Genomic DNA, 7,547 nt, shown 5'->3' with positions numbered 1-7,547 from the left:
CTGCTGGGCTCATGTTCATAGTGGTTGCTGAACTTGAAATTAGCAGAGGTAGCAGCACTTATAGCAAAAGAGCCATCAGAATGTTCCTCATTTTGTGGCTTCCTGATAGGTGCTGAATAAACATTCAGTGATGTGCGCCCAATTTTAGAAAATAATCTATTATTTAATGGAGGTTAAGTCTTCACTTACTTTATTTCCTAAATCTTTTTTTAAAATTTAATTTAATTTAATTTAATTTTTTTGTGCCCGAATTCTCGCCGCCCAGTGATGTGAAAGCTTAGTACCTCACATACAGGTGGGTCGCGCAGGCACCGCCATTTTTAGCGCTGTAACGCTGGAAACGTATTCCAGCTACAAAACCCGAGACCGCCACAAGAGCAAAACGCAATTTTAGTAACCCGGCCGCCCGCACCTTGAACTACATACTGCCAACACAGCTAAACCCAAGCACTGTCTCGACGCGGGTGAAGCCCACGTTTTCAGCACTTATACAAGCAGGTACACCACAAGACCGACCCCGACCGTGCAACTAAAAGCACGAAACTTGGCAAACTGCACACAAAGTCGCACAGCTCTGATCTTACACCTCAAGAAAAATCAGGGGAAAGCGCGAATGCAGTCCTCCACTACCGACAAATTATGCAGTCGAGTTTCCCACATTTGGGGAAATCGCAGGGGTCAGCACATCCAGAGTGCAATGGATAAGCCTCGCCCTGGGAAAACCACCTTCGTGATCATGGTATCTCCCCTGCCAGGTAAGTATTTCCTAAATCTTATGTAGGACAAAAACTTCAGTTGCAGATACACAGATAACAGCCTGAGTGTGTTAATTTGGCTAAAAGACAGATGTTGATGTTATAAAAACACATAAATGGAGAACATCACTTACAACAGTGGTTTGCAAACTTGTGTTTTCAATTTCTTTTTTTTATTATTATTATTTTTATTTATTTTTGGCTGCATTGGGCCATCGTTGCCGTACGCGGGCTTTCTCTAGTTGCAGAGAGTGGGGGCTACGCTTCGTTGTGGGGCACGGGCTTTGCATTGTGGTGGCTTCTCTTGTTGCAGAGCACAGGCTCTAGAGTGCAGGCTCAGTAGTTGTGGCTCATGGGCTTAGTTGCTCAGCGACATGTGGGATCTTCCCGGACCAGGGCTTGAACCTGTGTCCCCTGCATTAGCAGGCAGATTCTTAACCACTGTGCCACCAGGGAAGCCCCTCAAGTTATTTTTGAATGTGACTCACAGTAAGAAAAATATACTTTCTTTCATCACTAACACATGCACACAAGCAAATTTATAAAATAGTACTTTACCGTGACTACAAGTAATGCAGTATATATTCCATCCCATCTCATTCCATTCTATCCCATCCCCGTTCATGCTGTGGTATAACATTCTATCACTTTTTAAAAAATACTTGTTATACACACACTGAATTGATTTCATAATACACTGTGGGCCATGATTTATAGTTTGGAAATTACTGATCGAAAGGTATCAAGGTAAAGTTTCCAGGAGAATATAAACTTTAAACTATAAATTTAGATGAAGAAAATAAGTAGACAGTAGCTAGACAGAAAACAAGGGGATGGGAGACAGTGTAGAGTTGTGTTCCAGGTGGAGACAACAGAAGGTGTGGAAGCCCAGAATTGGAAAGGAATTTGGTTAGTTCAGGCACCTGAGAGAAGGGACAGTGTAGGGGGAATATATTGGCAGAGTGGGAAAGTAATATATATGATCTATATACATATAACTCAAAGCTATGCAGACCATATTAACAATGAAATTTTTAAAGGATGCTATTGGAGGAGGGAGTAGTGTTGATTTGATCAGATTGTCTTCATAAAGAGGTCAAGGTGGAGAGAGGTGGGGAAAAATCCAAAGAGGGACCAGATTGGATATCAGAAGAATAGTTGGGAGGCTGCTATAGTGGGCTGGGTGTGAGACAGAGAATGGGCTGGGTGGTATGTAGTTTAGAATAGGCCAGTGCAGAAGAATTGGAGGAAAGTAGATGAGATAAAGATATATCTAGTAAATAAAAACAAGAGGATTTAGTGATGGATTGGCTGTGGAGAGGCAGTGAAGAATGATGGGTTAAAGACAATAGTTATAATAGTTGTTAACAGTTTAGAATACTTGGGTCAGATACTTGTAAAGCAATTTCTGTCTTAAATTTGGCCTTCAAACATTTTTCTGAATGTAACCTACATTAAGAAATCTATTTTCTGTTATCATATACACAGATATATTTGTAAAACAGCACCTCTCAGATTTTTGACTTATCAATTAGGCAAAGGCTAGTGCTATAAAGTAAATAAAGAATACTGGAGAAGTTTGTTTTATAGAGGGGAAATGAGGGATGATGAGTTTGGTTTGGATATCATGGACTTTAGATGTCTCTATGTCTATGTCTCTATGTCTCAGAAGAATCATTTGGGTTACAGATAAAACATATGGGAGTGATCAACACATAGGTAAAAATGAAAACCAAGGGCTCAGTGAGATCATCTGGGCAGAGAAGATAGAGTGAAAAGAAAATGAGGCTTCATTTAGAGCCTTGCACAAATCAAATATTAATGGTCAAATTGAGGAGGAACAGCTGAGAAAGGAGCCTGAAAACAGTGGCCTAAGACAGAGGAGAAAATCAGGAGAGAGTATGGTCACGTGGTCACAGAATTGAGGTGTTTTGTTTGTTTGCTTGTAAAATGATGAGTATATAAGAATGAGTCATAAACTGTACAAAATAACTCTGTAGAGTCAACTAAGGTAAAAACAATGAAAGTTTCTTTTGGACTTAGATACACGCTCAGTGGTGACCTCAAGGAGAGGTGATCTCTATGGTAGAATGTATAAGGGTTATAAATGTGTGACTTAAACAAATTCTCTTTAACCTATGATTAGGTAAAATTCACATGCTAACATGTCTTTCGGTAATGTTTCCATTTGGGGATAATTAAACGTCTAGCCAAAATTACAGCTTGGTCCACTAAGTCTGAGGTTGGAACTCTGTCAACTGTGAAGACTTACTCTTCCATCACTGCAACGACATGCAAATGAGAAGAAACACAACACAGTGAAGACAACAGTAAAATAAGGAGGGTCTTCTAACAACCCAAAGAAAGTTTACAGGAGTTGAGGAATGAGGAGGAGTTGGAGGCATGGGGAATGGAGGGATGAGGAGAGAAGCTGTCATCATACAGGATGTACATACATTTGGTCTCCCTGCTGTGCTCTTCAAGCTGGAGGGTTCTCCTTGGATGGTTATGAGAACAAAATAGAAGTTACATTTTTCTCAGTTGCCTTAGACCTGGTCCCTGAAGTTCCAGAACACAGGGAGGTTGTCAATTGTGTGATGGGACAGATTTTCAGGTTAGAGCAGATACAGGAGATAAGAAAAAGTAAAGCACTGAAGATATTAAGAATAGAAAGTCCCTGAAAGATAATTGATTGCCTATAAAGAGAAGGAGATGCTAGGTTAGTATTTGGGGTGTCTTTTTGAAATCATGGATATATTTGTTTTCTTAAAGAACGGGGATACCTGTTGGTTTGCAACCTTGAGAGTTCCACAGATGAAATTCAAACTGATTTCCATAAATGAAGGGCAAGGAGGGACTGACGAAAGAGACAGAACACTCCAGATTGTAGGTGGAACTTAATAAGCAAGGGAACTTACATGCAAGGCTTGTCGTGGGCAGACAGAAGACAAGGAGACCTCTGCTTCTGACTGCCAGAATCTTAAAAGTTTATACAAAAGCTTTAATGGGATTCAGTCACGTACACTGTCCTGATGGTCTCAACAACACCTTATTATTCTCTCAAAGCTGTGTCCTTGAAAAGACTCCCAGTGCAGGAACGGTGAGCAGAAAGTACATTCCAAGGATGGGGCAGGGTTTAAGGAGTCTCCATCTTGGATCTGGCTCCTGGGTCAACCAGTGGTCATGTCCTCTCTATGACCTCCTCAAAAAATACCTCATCTGTTGTAATAGGAAAATAGATGAAAAAGAAGGAAGCCATTTTAGGTAGATTTATGAATACAGTGGTGCAAAGTTGAGTTGATTACCTTCTGAAGGCTTTATATTCCCTTTGAAATATATAAATAAATGTAGGCAGTGAGCTAAACTCGTGAGAGAAAGAGAAATGACAGGAGATAAGAGAGAGTCAAAAAGGGAAATAAGAGCAACCTGGCAAGATTCCTGGGCAGGATTGAAGTCCCAGTTTAGTTTATAATGGTTTGAATTTCCTCAGGTGTGTGAATTTCCCCTTAGCCTGACAGTTTGCACAGGGGAGAAAGATGGTTGGATGCATCCTAGATTAGGGTGTTGTGAGAGGTGTAACTAAAGGACAACAGGGAAACTGTGTTCTGCATATTACTAAAAGAATGACTTAACTAGTGGACCACAGTCTCTAATTGGTCAACTGGAATTACTCACAATGACTTCAAAGTGTACCTGAATTTTTTGTTCTGAACTCATCTTGAGCAGGACCTCCCATTTCCACTGAGGATAGAAAAACAAGTTTGTCAGTTAAATACAAGCTTGTATTTTAACACGTCTCTTTGGGAGCAAATATTCCATGAATTCAAAGTTCAAAATTATTTTCATAAATGTTTCTCTTCATCTCAAGGGATCTTGCCTTCATTTCTTCTTTCTAAGATGGCCTGTTGATAGAGGAGATCAACACCAACTGGGTGGGAGAATAGGACTGTTAAATCCACATTTTTCCTTATTCTTCTCATTCTCTGTCTTTCCTTGGATACTTCTCTCAGTAACTAGAAATGCTTAACCTCAGTGTCTTGTCTAAATAGGAACTACCACCATAGAACATCATCTTCTTTATCTAGGAACAATATTATGAAAAGGGGAGCTGATAGGTAGGAAGAAAGCAGAAGGGTTGGTGGATTAGTGGTCCCAACATGGTAAAAGAACAGATATGGCAGAACAATTCAAGAAACAAGATGGAAAGATCAAAATGTGTTCAGGGAGGATGATGTCTGAATTTAGTTTTCTGAAGCCAGGGAAGTTTTGTAGGTGACAATATCCAGAGTATACCCAAAGGAGTTGTTAGATGAGGTAAAATGATGGTCTTTGAAAAAAAAAAAGGTGCTAATGCAAGACTGGTGTGTAGTTTGGGTCCTCAACATTGACTTGGAATCATCTAAGACACACATAAGAGTTGGAATGGAGATTGAGACCATGATCCCAAACCTTCAGTTAGTGAGGCAATTATTCCAGATAGCAGTGGCAAATGGATTTTAAATATCATTTTCAGCAGAGAGGCTCTCTGATCATCATGGAACAATAGAATTCAAGAAAGAAAATATAGTATAGATGCTTTTTAGAGGTAGCAGGTGAGGGGGAATTTATAACTAGAAAGGGACCAAAGAGAACAATGTTAGAACTTTCATGCCAAAACTTGCTAAAGTTTCTGATGGACTTGGACATTTTTTCATTGGTCCCCACATATTACTGTGACAAAAAGTAAAGATTTTCTTCACTCCTAAATGGACGAGGGGTTAGAAAAGAATAGATGAGCAGCTGGGTGAAAGGTATCAAGATACCCTTCCCTTTCCTGCCTCTTGGCCTCTGCTCTGATAGTGTAGCAGGATTTGGAGTCATCGCTGTTACTGCCGACAACCCTGTCTGCAACTTGTTGACATTTTACATAACAGGATATGGAAGTGAGTTGTGAATAGCAGTCATTGTCATTTTCTTGTATTTTGATCAAAAAGAAATGCTGAAATATCCTTGGACAAAAGGACCTTGCTGAATGCAGTTTCCAGATATCTCACCCTGCTAACTTAGATGTGAAATGCAGGAAAGCAGTGGGGTGTTGTGAGGAGACTGAAGAGAGAAACATAGGCAATTCCTGGTTAAGTGTCAACTGGGAGAGGCTTTGAAATTTACTGTTTAATTGTGATTAACTAGTTGAGCACTTAATTAGTAGTTACTTCAATTAGAGAAGTATTTAGTCGGTAATTTTTTAAATTTCCAAGGCTTCATTTAGTGGGTAGATTGTATCTATTATAAAATGCATTTGCATGTGAGACTGATCTTTTCAATTGCTTTTTCATAAAGAATTCTAGAGTTGACACTTTGAATAAAGTTCCATATTATGCAAAGCTATTAAAAAAAATAGAAACCAAACTGCTCTGATGAATTCAGAGTTATCATGTGGTCTCTTTATTTACAATCATTAGAATTTATGCTGTTCTCAGAAATTATACCTTATTACATGGCTTATTTTTTTAATGCTAAACGTGTTATCTAATTATACTATAATTAAATGTAATTTATTAAATAGAAATAAAGACAAAACCAGTAATCAGAAACTCTTCCTCTATTCATAGATATTCAGTGAAGGTGTATCGTGTAATGAGTTTACCAATGTTTACTGTAGAACAAGTAGAACAAAATTGGCATCATTTTTCCTTTCATCATCTGACAGTGCACTTGGAGTTCATTTACATAGCTATACAATGAAAGTCATTACCCTCATCACAGATCTACTGTTGTATAACCAGCAATGAAAAAGTGAAGTTTTTGAAGAGGGAAGAGGTAAGAAGATAGATTTCTTGTTGAATAAAATAGTTCAAAGTTCCTTTTCCTCTTGCGGGGGAGCAACTTATGTTAACGTAGAGCTCTTGTGATCTCAGGTTTGGCCAAATCTCCTAGAAGACAGATTCTATTTACTCCTACACAACAAAGTGAGGAAGACTTCAGAGAGACATGACTTACAAAGGAGACAGCCTGAAACTGGTGCTGGAATTTGTTCTGTCCCCATCCAAAGCAATAAAGGGATTAAAGTGGAGAGACTAGGCAGTGGGAGATAAAAGATTTCTTCAGAGTTGGTGTGCTCTGTGTTCTTTCCCTCCCCAAGGTAGAGAAGTGTGTGCTCATGTGCGCGCGTGTGTGTGTCTTGGGATGGTGAATGGTTTTCTTCTCATTCTACGAATTCAGATCTATCGAGAGGCACTGCATGTGCCTTGTGAAGAAACAGATATGTGGACTTGTGGTTTGGAGAACACAGAAGCTGAGGCAGGAGCTGTCTACCAAGCCACTAAATAAAAAGGATAAATTGGGGAGGTAAGTACACTCACACCAGTCACTGTCAGATGTTCATGTCCAGCTGTACTCTTTCAACAAGGTGGTTATATTCATCTGTACCACACATTTAACACAGGAGAATTAGCTTCCCAATTAGCAACTATCTAATTGATTACAGCTCAGGATAGAGAAGCATCAATTCCCCACCTCTCATCTCCCACCTCAACCCCTTCTCTACTCTTGGCTTTCTGGAGTAATGGTCTCTCTCAATCCATTTATAGTGGTTAACAGCATGGTCATTGAGGTCAAGCCACCTGGAATAGAGTTTTTTTTTTGAAGATGTTGGGGGTAGGAGTTTATTAATTAATTTATTTATTTTTGCTGTGTTGCGTCTTCATTTCTGTGCAAGGGCTTTCTCTAGTTATGGCAAGCGGGGGCCACCCTTCATTAAGGTGCGCGGGCCTCTCACTATGGCGGCCTCTCTTGTTGCGGAGCACAGGCTTC

General features: G+C 39.6%; 1 non-coding gene across 1 annotated transcript; it reads right to left on the bottom strand.

Annotated features, from left to right (window-relative positions):
- Positions 1-598: 598 nt before the first annotated feature.
- On the bottom strand, positions 599-763 carry LOC114895744. The gene has a single exon (XR_003793639.1). It is a non-coding gene; the product is annotated as a U1 spliceosomal RNA (small nuclear RNA).
- Between the last annotated feature and the right edge of the window lie 6,784 nt (positions 764-7,547).

The sequence above is a fragment of the Monodon monoceros genome, unplaced genomic scaffold (genome assembly GCF_005190385.1).
Source record: "Monodon monoceros isolate NGI ecotype Baffin Bay Population unplaced genomic scaffold, NGI_Narwhal_1 Super_Scaffold_14, whole genome shotgun sequence".
Classification (NCBI taxonomy): domain Eukaryota; kingdom Metazoa; phylum Chordata; class Mammalia; order Artiodactyla; family Monodontidae; genus Monodon; species Monodon monoceros.
Note: the sequence above shows the minus strand (reverse complement) of the source record. Positions and strands in the feature narration are given on the sequence as shown.